This window comes from Dendrobates tinctorius, unplaced genomic scaffold (genome assembly GCF_039654945.1).
Source record: "Dendrobates tinctorius isolate UK_male_01 unplaced genomic scaffold, ASM3965494v1 ptg000143l, whole genome shotgun sequence".
Taxonomy (NCBI): Eukaryota; Metazoa; Chordata; class Amphibia; order Anura; family Dendrobatidae; genus Dendrobates; species Dendrobates tinctorius.
The window spans coordinates 39165566-39177892 of NW_027361810.1; the positions used below are offsets into that span (position 1 = coordinate 39165566).

At 41.6% G+C, this 12327-nt stretch overlaps 1 protein-coding gene across 2 annotated transcripts in view; it reads left to right on the forward strand.

The window, feature by feature from the left end:
• The window catches only part of B3GALT1 (beta-1,3-galactosyltransferase 1), a 402849-nt gene that overhangs the window by 115133 nt on the left and 275389 nt on the right, over positions 1-12327 (forward strand). The window lies entirely within an intron of this gene.

A 12327-nucleotide genomic window follows, 5' to 3' on the forward strand; every position in this document is an offset into this window, starting at 1 on the left:
CGTTGCTACTTTGTGCATGTTCCATGGTACAGGTTAGTTTAGGACTATTTCGAAAAGAAGAGAAGGGTTCAGTATTTATAAATCTGCCCTGTGAGAATATTTGGATATTTAAAGGGAATCTGTCACCCCTTATTTCGAATATGAGCTGCCGGCACCGACATCAGGGGCTTATCTACAGCATTCTGTAATGCTGTAGATAAGCCCCCAATGTAACCTGAAAGAGAAGAAAAAAGAGTTATATCATACTCACCCAGGGGTGGTCCGGGTCCGGTTTAGGTCCGATGGGTGTCGCGGTCCGGTCCGGAGCCTCCCATCTTCTAACTGTGACGTCTTCTTCTTTGCTGCCTGTCGTGGCTCCAGCGCAGGCACACTGCTCTGCCCTGTTGAGGGCAAAGCAGAATACTGCAGTGCACAGGCGCCGGACTCTGTGAAGCCACGACAGGAAGGAAAGAAGAGGACGTCACCGTTAGAAGATGGGAGGCGCCAGACCGGACGGCGACACCCATCGGACCAGACCGGACGCTGGGGTGAGTATAATCTAACTCTTTTTTTCTTATCTTTCAGGTTACATCGGGGGCTTATCTGAAAACCTCAAAAAGAGGAAAAAATCCTCCAAAAAATTCAGTTACAAACCAGACAGGCCCAAATGCATCTGCACTAATCCAGGGTGCAGCGGACCCAAATAGAATGGCAGCTGCACAGGTGCATAAATACCAAATGAAACAGCCAGCCTACAATCAGGGATTGGCCGTGTGGTACACCAGTGCAGAAAAAATAATCTGCATGTGGCAGTGTTCACACAGGGAATGCAGGGCTTCTGGCTCACAACCTCTTAGTAACACCATATAGGGGGGCTGCCCAGTGCCAACTAGAATGCATCCCGTGTGAACAGATGCCACAAGTTTGCAGAACCATTTGGGCCCAACTGCACCCTGGAAAAAATATAAAAAGTGCACAAAAAACATAGCAATATATGTAAGGTATTGGTTGATATTAAGGCCTTAATATGAAAGCTGAAAAACTGCGTCAAAGTTCCTTACACTTGTCAGTCCCCAGGGCCGGCCCAAGAAATTACGGCGCCCTAGGCGAAACTATTTTGTTGCGCCCCTACTATTCTTGGCAGTAGATGAAAACTTGGGATATAAATTTAGGAGCAAAATAAACCACAACAACAATGATTAATTCACTCTCTCCTAACTCTTTAATCTTCTGAGAAGTTGTATAGGACAAATATATACAAAGTAATCAATAACACAAAACAAAAACGACCATAGGTAATTAAAATTTTTGTTTCCTTGCCTTTTTTTTTTTTAAAAGGATGACACTAAATCACCGAGATTAATTTGTTTAGCAACTTCAGATTCTATCGAAATTGTTGCCAACCCAACCAACCTCTCTTGCGTCATATTTGCCCTTAAATATGAACACTTTTCTTTCCATCACTAAAACTTTTTGCCTTTTGAAAAGATTTTTTATAATTTTTTCTATTTTTTCTCTGGCGCCCCCTTTGGGTTGGCGCCCTAGGCGGCCGCCTAGTTCGCCTATACGTTCGGGCCGGCCCTGTCAGTCCCTACTCTAACATGAAAACCTCAAAAAAGAGGAAAAAAATCCTCCAAAAAATTCAGTTACAAACCAGACAGGCCCAAATGCATCTGCACTAATCCAGGGTGCAGGGACCCAAGTAGAATGGCAGCTGCACAGGTGCATAAATACCAAATGAAACAGCCAGCCTACAATCAGGGATTGGCCGTGTGGTACACCAGTGCAGAAAAAATAATCCGCATGTGGCAGTGTTCACACAGGGAATGCAGGGCTTCTGGTTCACAACCTCTTAGTAACACCATATAGGGGGGCTGCCCAGTGCCAACTAGAATGCATCCCGTGTGAACAGAGGCCACAAGTTTGCAGAACCATTTGGGCCCAACTGCACCCTGGAAAAAATATAAAAAGTGCACAAAAAACATAGCAATATATGTAAGGTATTGGTTGATTACAGAATGCTGTAGATAAGCCCCTGATGTCGGTGCCGGCAGCTCATATTCGAAAAAAGAGGTGACAGATTCCCTTTAATGCATGAAAAAAAAGCATGAAATATCCTCTAGCAACAAAATAATGAGCAATTGATTATATATCTGGATGCTGCGGTCTTCTATTGCATTTGAGATATTACTCTTGCAGAAGTAACCTCATGGCCTTTCCTAGATGAATCATTGCATCCTTCTCTACGTTGTAAAAAAATAGTAACTGAAAAGGTTCAGTATAAAGAAGTATGATGCCTCTTTAAATGAAACGGTAATAAATGTTATTCCACAAGTGTTTGCAGTGCATGGTTAACAATTCATAAAACAAATATAAAATTCTGACCGGGGAGAGCGCCTTCCATCCTACCCATAGTCTTTAGTTTGAAAATTAGAAAAAGAGACCCAAAGGAATTTCAAGTAAAGAATTCAAGCCCAAGCCTGAGTTATAGCGATACATTATTAATAAGCGTGGTATTATTAGTTCTACATACATATTCTCAACGTGGACTCTTTAGAGAATAGGAAAGTTGAAATAGGTTTTACATACATTAATGAACTGAAGAAAGCAGCTGTTGCCTTCATTAACTGTTAAATGCTTAGCATAAAATGCAATTAAATGTTTTTTTCTTTTACCTAACTTGCTGGCTTGGCATAGCCTGGATTGTGCTGTGCAAGATAATCAGCTTTAAAAAAAATAATATATATATATATATTTTGTAACACTCTGTCGGGAGCTGATTATGCTATATATAATCACCCTGTGGTTGTGATGGGATTTGTAGCCTATTACTAGCATGTCATGATAATGTATTGAATTCCTATAGTAAGAATTCAAGGGAAAAGCAAATTGTACCATGACGGTAGCCAGTGACCAATGTGCCAGCTATTTTCTAGATATGTGTAAGGCAATTACATCAATAATACGCCATGACCTTTACCACCATTTATACCAAGAATGAAAGGGCTATAATGGTCTGTAGATCCCTCAAAGGAGTTGACTCATCTTTCATAGGTTACATTTCTAAGCATTTGTTCAAACAAGAAACTTTGTAAAGTTTTGGCAAAGTTGCTTCTACTTGCAGCATAGAATAGGGCATAGTTTTGGGACAAAAAGGATGTCAGAATATTCATTTTTGTCTGATATCTCTCTTAAAGTGAACCTGTCAAGTGAAAAAATGCTGCTAAAATAACGACATGGGGTTAGTGTGAAGGTTAATAGCATTCTGAAGCCTCCGAACTGAAATTCCCAGCTACTGGAGGAAATTAACTTTATTCTTCCCTGTAGCCTCCAGCTTTTAGTTATAAAGGCGTGGCTTCAGTCACCGCTCAGTATATTGTGAGCTGTGGCTGTAAATGCAACCCCAGCACTGATAACTGGCTTAGCACTGATTCATTGTAGAGCTGACTGTCACTCAGTGCCGGGACTCAGTTACAGCCATTACTTACTATGCGCTGATCGGTAACAAGCCCAGTCTCTATGACTGAAAGCTGGAGCTAATTTCCTCTCGATAGCCAGGCTTTCAGTGTGGCAGCCACATGGCTTTAGAATGCTATTAACCCTTAGATTTACACCATATTTGCAAGTTTGTTTTTTCACATAACAGGTTACCTTTAATGTGGGCAGTTTAGCTTCTTCTTGCTTCTTAATTTCTCTTCTATTTTAAAGATTTATTTTACTAATTACTATGACTCCGTGTTTAGTTTTTATGGGTGATAGAAGGTGACCTGATTAACTGTTTTTATGTTGCAAGTGATTCACAAGTGCTGAATCACAGCCACCAGCATTTCTTGGTGTCCAATTTGACAGAGTAATTTGTATGAGGTTTCAGCACTCTCCTCCCTGACTGCAGATATCGATCAAATGTAAACCTACAAAAATGCATGAGACAAGAAGGCGGAAAATAAAATAAAATAAATCCCGAAATCTTTAATACTAAATCATAAATATGTAGGTTAAAAATGAGTCACAATGGAGAGACGACTTCACCGTACAAGAGGCAGAGAATGTATAAAAATGCAACTAGTACAGACACCCACCACATAATGATAATTTTCATGACGATGAGGGCTTATGCCTTATTATTAAGTTATAAAACCCATCAGATTACAGGTAGCAAACAACAATACACAATAGTATTGTCTAATTATACCTCGGTTATAAGAATAATAAAGTGCAGTGCTACAAAATAAAATGTGCACATTCAAGGGACTCACTTGTGCTCCTCTCACACCAGCATGATCCAGGTCCTGAGTGTTGTGAGCTCATTTTCGGGTTTGCCTCTGGCTTCTGGTGAGGGTTATGGAGCTGGCTGTGCTGGCAGAGGAGTAGTGAGTTCTCTATCTGGACTCCCTCTGTTGGTGAAGGGAGGTAATGAAGCTGATCTAAATGGCAGAGACCGGCCACCTGAGGAAGAGGACTGTGATTGGACATCAGGAATTTCTGATTCGATTTAAGGCAGCCGACTCACTAGTTTCTTGCTGGTGATTTCTCCTGACTGTGGCTTCTGGTTTCCAGTTTGGTTCCTGCCTTCTTAAAGCTACGTTTTCTCTGCTATTGTTCATATGAGTTTTCGTCTGGTTTACTTAGTTTTTGTGTTCAGCCAGCCCTGGCTGGGACTGGTCTGAATCCCCATTTTGTCTCTGATCAGTTGATCTCTTTTGCTCTGTCTTCAGAATATACCTGAGTGCTGATATAGGGAATTGAAGTCTAGCGACTTCAGGGCCTTTTTCTATCAGACATGTTGGACATTTTTTGGCAGGGTTTTTTTGCTTGATTGCAGATAGCAGCTTTTCTTTCCTGTCCTTACTAGTTAGTGAGGGCCCCATCGTTTGCTCAGCCTATCTTTCTATCTGTGTTTGTGTTTTCATCTTGTTTCACCGACAATACATGTTGGGGGCTGTCTATTGCTTTGAGGTCTGCTCTGGGGCAGTTTAGATTTTACCTTTCTTTCTTTAGGCTTATTTAGTTCTCCGGCCATGACGAGGAGTCTAGGACCACCGTAGGCACGCTCCACGGCTACTGTTAGTTGTGTGGATAGGATCAGGGGTCTGCAATCCGCTAGTTACCAACCTCTCTGTTTTTCTGGGCTTAGCTTGCTTTTTGTTTTTTCCTCCTCGGTGACTCATTCATAACACCCGAGGTTAGCTACACCTAAGCCTTTGTGTAGGTCTGGTGTCACTCTATTTAAGACAAGGTCCACCAATCACAAGGGGCCACCAAGTAGATTATTTAATACATTAAAAAAATATCAGAATTATCACATCGCACACATGGACATTTCCGTGACTACATCCCAAAGCAGCAGATGTTAGGAACCTAGTAACGCTACCTCGATTCTGTTAACCAAATAGCAGAAGGATCTGCTGGATTTTACATTTTCCAACTAAGCCATGTTTTCTTACTCTTAAGACCCGCCATCATGTCTTTGGAACTGTAAAATACAAATGTTTCAAGTTGAAAACACAATGCAACATTATGCACCGAAATGTGCCAAAATTTGGCATTTTTTTGCGAATGTCTACATGCAAAACCCCTAAAAAATAGCCCCAATATTTGTACTAAATCTACAGAAAATATGCCTGGTAAAAGAAGAAAAACATCTTATTAAAGGGTGTGGTCCAGTACCTAATATTTATTTTCTAAATATCTATCCATACACCTTAACCACTTTTGTAAAGAGCTTTATTGCAAAATTCCCTAAACTTCTCCCTGTGTAGTTAATCCCTAAATCCATTCTCAATCAAGCTATGAATTACTACTTTCAATAAATCCTTCTGGAAAAATGCACTTGAAGAACCCATCATCTGCGGTGATTTTATTTGGGGAGTTATTACTCTATTGAACTTGGCAGTGGCCTTTGTTCCATAATCTTTCCTTTAAGAAAACCTTAGAGGGATAGATCTTTTGTAAACCAGAGGCTTCTTTCTTTCAAAACACGTGGGAGTAAGCAACACTTGCCGAGCTTGTCACAAAATGGAATTGTTTTTCCAAGAAATATGGAATTTCCAATACAAGAGGGCTATCGCAGTCACGGTATACGGTCCTGAACACCTGTCATCTTGGTGCTCTGTTATTTCGCTTTTTGCATGGAAGTTCATACTGGATTAGAATAATATTGTATTCTTTGCAATATTTTTTCAATTACTTGTGTGTTAAATATAATTGCATATTTACAATTAAAGTCTTTAAATTCTTTAAAGGAATAGTCCCCATTTATGAACTAATTTTAATTAAAAGGCTATTCCACAAATAACCCAATCATATGGTTTCTTACTACTGAGATCACCAACTATCATCTGCAATCTGCAGGGGAAACTGCAAAAGTGTAAATTACCCTCCAGTGAAGATTAAACACTATATGGTCCACTTGAAAATCTTTGTGCTTTCTGGGCTCGTTCACACAAGCATAATTTCTTTCATGCGAGAGGATCGAATCAATTATGGTAATGACACTCCAATCAAACTCTAATCTGAGTTTCATCAGAGTGCAATCTTATTGTGATCAGATTCTCTCTCGTGAGAGAATCGTAGAACAGGTGAGAAGATGGAGATCAAAATTTCTCCATCTTCTCTATTGTGTGAGTCTGTGGATGTCATCAGAGTCCAGTGTGATGATTTTCACGCACCCATAGACTTGAATGAGTGCATGTCATCAGATTTGCGGAACCACGAACAGCGTGTTGTGATTTTTTTTTTTCTAGCCGAGCTGATCTGCACAGCCCCATAGAGTAAAAGGACCGAGTGATATCCGAAAAAACATAACATAGCACTCATCCTATGTGTACGCTCGTGTGATCGAGCCCTTAGAATATAAAAAGACAATGCAGCTATATATACAGATTTCTCCCTTATCATTTATTTAATTGGTCTATTCTATAACGAACAGGTGCAGACTGCGCAAATAGTGTGCGTTAATAATTGGTGATGATCGAATGTGTTCTGATAAGGTGTTATCCGAGCATGCTCATATGCTAATCAAGTATCTTCAGCTTGCTCTAGAAATGTAAAAGTAATCAAGTTGTTTGTTTTGCTAGTATGCTTTAATAGATATTGACTAGCAAGAAAAGATAGCTAATTTGAGGGTATGCTTTGGGTGCTCTGCGTTAACCACCAATGCAAAGAAGGTTACAGTTAATATGCAACATAGAAACTCAATAAATATTTGTTGGTGGTTATGTATGAAGTATACCTGTCCAAGCTGGAATTTAGAGTTAACCGATAATTAAATTTGACCGATGATTAAATTATAAGTCTTTGAGCTTGCAAAGGGATAACATGCGAGTGATGAAAAAACTAAACAGCAAGTGAAATATTCAATATTTAATATGAGGCAGGTGACCTTCCCTGCAGTTGCACTGATCAGGTGTGGTGCTGTGCAGCCTCTAAGAACAGCTGACTTGTGGGTACAGTCCAACGTGGCAATGGGGCATCTGGTGTGGTGCAGATCAAAGAATACACGTATAGAGCCAGGGGCGCTCCGGCCGGTAGCGTCCCTGAATACCCGGCAGAAAGAAGATGGCCAACAATGCTGGAGTTGGCGCGTAACATCATAGGGGTACTGAGTGTCAGAAAGATCAGAAAGCTTTGCATGCGGACCTGCTGGAGACAGAGGAAGACATGAGACAGGGAGATACTCCCCAGCCAAGCCTCTCATCTGCTCAGCGCAGATTGGGCAGCAATGTGGAGGTGGAGGCTGAGGAAGAAGAGGAGGAACAGGAGCTGGCTGATAGCGTAAAAGAGGCTAGTACCCGTACAAGCTTCGTCCCATCTCTCCTACATGGATGGGCTGAGGAGGGGAATGAGTAGGAAGAGACTGAGGAGGAGATGGAGAGTAGTCATCATGGTGGAGACAGGAACCACCATTGCTGTACGGACATTGGCACATATAGCTGACTTTCCGATAACCCTCGCGTTTCATTCATCTTGTCCAAATAAGACTACTGGTTGTTCACCCTGCTAGACCGATGCTACAAGCAGAACTTTGCATTTCTTCTTACTGAGGCAGGGAGGTCTTCTGATATGGTGCTATACCAGAAGACCGTTGTGTAAAATGTGAAAAAAATTCCCTTCAGACAATGCCAACTTCAGAGGGAAAGCTTCCTTCTCCAACTAAGGAGGAGAGGCGAGGGAGACACACACCAGGTACAGCATAGGCAGGGGCACACTGTAAAAGTCCTGGGACAATTTCATGATACCCTCCCAGCGTACATGCTCTGATGAACGAGAATTTTTAACAAGGAGGGAAACGTTTTTAAAAATGGTCAAGCAATACCCGGCCAACAAAACCAGCATAATCCCTAATTCCTCTGCAACCCTCAGATATTGGGTCACAAGCTTTGTGACACGTCATGAGCTGTCTCTCTATGCCTTGGTTGTGCTTGCCCATCTGCTAGTATCTTGTATGAGCGGGTTTTTAATGCCAGTGCGGCGGAGGAGTCATAACAGATAGGCGCTTTCGCCTGTCAGCAGAAAATACTGACAGGTTCACACTGATAGCAATGAACAAAGCCTAGATTAGAACCAAGTTTTCCACACCACCAGATGGCAGCAGCACATAAAGTGCTTTTAACCCCTTAACCCCCAAGGGTGGTTTGTACGTTAATGACCATGCTAATTTTTACAATTCTGACCACTGTCCCTTTATGAGGTCACAACTCTGGAACGCTTCCATGGATCCTGGTGATTTAGACATTGTTTTTCTCATAACATATTGTAATTCATGTTAGTGGTAAAATTTCATTCATATAACTTGCATTTATTTGTGAAAAAAATGGAAATTTGCCGAAAAATTTGAAAATTTCGCAATTTTCCAACTTTGAATTTTTATGCCCTTAAATCACAGAGATACGGTACACAAAAAACTTAATAAGTAACATTTCCCACGTTTAATTTAATGTACATCAGCACAATTTTGGAACCAAAATTTTTTTGTTAGGAAGTTAAAAGGGTTAAAAGTTGACCAGCGATTTCTCATTTTTACACCATTTTTTTTAGGGACCATATCACATTTAAAGTCACTTTGAGGGGTCTATATGATAGAAAATACCCAAAAGTGACACCATTCTAACAACTGCACTCTTAAAGATGCTCAAAACTTCATTCAATAAGTTTATTAACCCTTCAGGTGCTTCACAGGAATTTTTTGAATGTTTAAAAAAATGAACATTTAACTTTTATTCACAAAAAAATTAGTTCAGGTCCAATTTGTTTTATTGGACCAAGGGTAACAGAAGAAATTGGACCATAGAAGTTATTGGGCAATTTATCCTGAGTATGCTGATACCTGATATGTGGGAGGTGGACCACTGTTTTGGCGCATGGCAGAGCTCGGAACGGAAGGAGCGCCATTTGACTTTTTCAACTCAGAATTGGCTGGATGCCATGTCGCGTTTGGAGAGCCCCTGATGTCCCTAAACAGTGGAAACCCCCCACAAATGACACCATTTTGGAAACTAGACCCCCAAGGAACTTATTTAGACACTAGATTAAGGCCCGGCGCGGACAATGTCGGGATCCAAAATGGCATCGGCGAAATCTTTCACCGACGCCATTTTGGATCCCAACGTCGTCCATGCCAGCAACATGTTCTTGCGGCGATGCCACCTTGAGTATCGTGAAATCCCGCGATACTCAAGATGGCGTCACTGCAAGAACATGTCGCCTGCGTGGACAACGTCTGGATCCAGGATGGTGCCGGCTGAAGAAGATGTCGGGGATCGTGGAGCAGTGTCGATGACGGCGTGAGTATGAGAGACGAAGTGAGGGAAAGGGTCGTATGTGACGTGAAAGAGTGAGTGGACGTGAGTGGAGATGGTGAAAGGTGAGAGGAGTGTGTGTTGAGGAGGTGTGTGTTGAGGAGGAGTGGTGTGTTGAGGGTTAACATGGCAAGAGGTGTGCTGTGACGTCACCAGTTACAACTGGACGGAAGTTGTAACAACCCGGAAGCTGCTTAGCGCATTTATAATTATAGATGTGGTGAGAACTTTGAACCCCCAAGAGCTTCAAAGAAGGACCCCAAAAGTTATTGTTCAATTTGTCCTGAGTACACTGATACCCCATATGTAGGGCTAAACCACTGTTTGGGCGCATGGCAGAGCTTGGAATGAAAGGAGCGCCATTTGACTTTTTCAACGCAAAATTGTCTGGAATTGAGAGCGGACACCATGTCGCTTTTGGAGAGCCCCTGATGTGCCTGAACAGTGGAAACTCCCCATTATGTGACCCCAATTTGGAAACTAGACCCCCCATGGAACTTATGTAGATGTGTGGTGAGCACTTTGAATCCCCAAGTGCTTCACAGAAGTTTATAACGTAGAGCCATAAAAATAAAAAAATCATTTTTTTTCACAATTTTTTTGCCCCCAATATTTTATTTTCCCAAGGGTAACAGGAGAAATTGGACCCCAAAAGTTGTTGTGCAACTTGTCCTGAGTAGGCTGATACCCCATATGTGGGGGTGAACCACTGTTTGGGCGCATGGCAGAGTTTGGAAGGGAAGAAGCACCGTTTGACTCTTTCAACGCAGAATTGGCTGGAATTGAGATCAGACGCCATGTCGTGTTTGGACAACCCCTGATGTGCCTAAACAGTGGAAACCCCCCAATTCTAACCCTAGCCCTAACCCTAGACCTAATCCTAGCCCTAACCCTACCCTTAACCCTAGCCCTAACCCCAATGGGAAAATGGAAATAAATGTATTTTTTAAATTTTATTATTTTTCCCTAACTAAGGGGGTGATAAAGGTGGCTTTGATTTACTATTTATGGCGTGTTTTTATGTTTGGCAGCTGTCACACGCTAAAAGGCGCTTTTTATTGCAAAAAATAGATTTTGCATCACTACATTTTGAAAGCTATAATTTTTCCATATTTTGACCCACAGAGTCATGTAAAGTTTTATTTTTTGCGGGATGAGTTGACCTTTCAATTTGTACCATTTTCGGGCACATGACATTTTTTGATCGCTTTTTATTCCGATTTTTGGGATGCAGAATGAACAAAAAAGCAGCAATTCATGAATTTCTTTTGGGGGGTGCGTTTACACCGTTCCGCCTGTGGTAAAATTGATAAAGCGGTTTTATTCTTTGGGTCAGTATGATTACAGCGATACCTCATTTATATTTTTTTATGTTTTGGCGCTTTTATACAATAAAAACAATTTTATATAAAAAATAATTATTTTTGCATCGCTTTATTCTGCGAGCTGTAACATTTTTTAATTTTTTTTCTGATGACGCTGTATGGCAGCTCTTTTTTTGCAGGATAAGATGACGTTTTCAGCAGTAACATGTTTATATCCGTCCTTTTGATCACGTGTTATTGCACTTTTTGTTCAGCGGTATGATGATAAAGTATTGTTGTTTGCCTTGTTTTGTTTTTTAAGGGGTTAACTAAAGGGGTTAACTAGTGAGACAGTTTTATAGGGTGGGTCATTACGGACGTGGGGAGACTAAATATGTATACTTTTATTGTTTTTTTTATTTATTTAGGATTTTTTTAATTATTTTTACACGTGTTTTTTTTTTTACTTGATTATATTGTCCGGGGGGGCGGGACATTACTACATAGTGTCAGATCGCTGATCTAACACTTTTCAGTGCACTGTATCAGATCAGCAATCTGACAGGCAGTGCAGGAGGCTTTCTCAGCACCTGCTCTCAGCAGGCACTGAGAAAGCCGCCTCCCTGCAGGACCCCGAAGGCCACCACGGCCATCTTGGATCCAGGGGCCTACAGGGAGGAGCACATCGTGTTGCTCCAAGGGTCTCAGTGAAGCATGCAGGGAACCCCCTCCCTGCGTGATGCTTCCCTATGCCCCCGGAACACTGCGATCATGTTTGATCGCAGTGTGCCAGGGGTTAATGCGCCGGGAGCGGTCCATGACCACTCCTGGCACATAGTGCCCCCCCATAGTGCCAGGTGTCAGCTGTGATGATGAGCTGACACCTGACCGCAATCAACGGCGTTCCCCCCGTGAGCACCGCTGATCTATGATGATGTACTATCCAGTCTTTGGGAATTAAACTCCAATTTCTCTTAGATTTTGAATGTTTTATTGTCAGTCCTTAAAGTGGAGTAAAATTGTGACCACATTGTTCTCAGCAGCGATCGAGGAGTCAGAGATGCTTCCAGGGGTCTTCCCCATGCTGTTCTCCCTCCATTCAGCATTTTGCCATCCATTTCAACATTTTCTCTACCCCACTAGTCCTTCTTGAAAGGTCTGCCGGAAAAATGCTTGAATTTCCCATTGACTCCCATTGTATTCGTTACTCAAAATGAGCACCCGAGCATTAGAAATTGCTTGGTTCG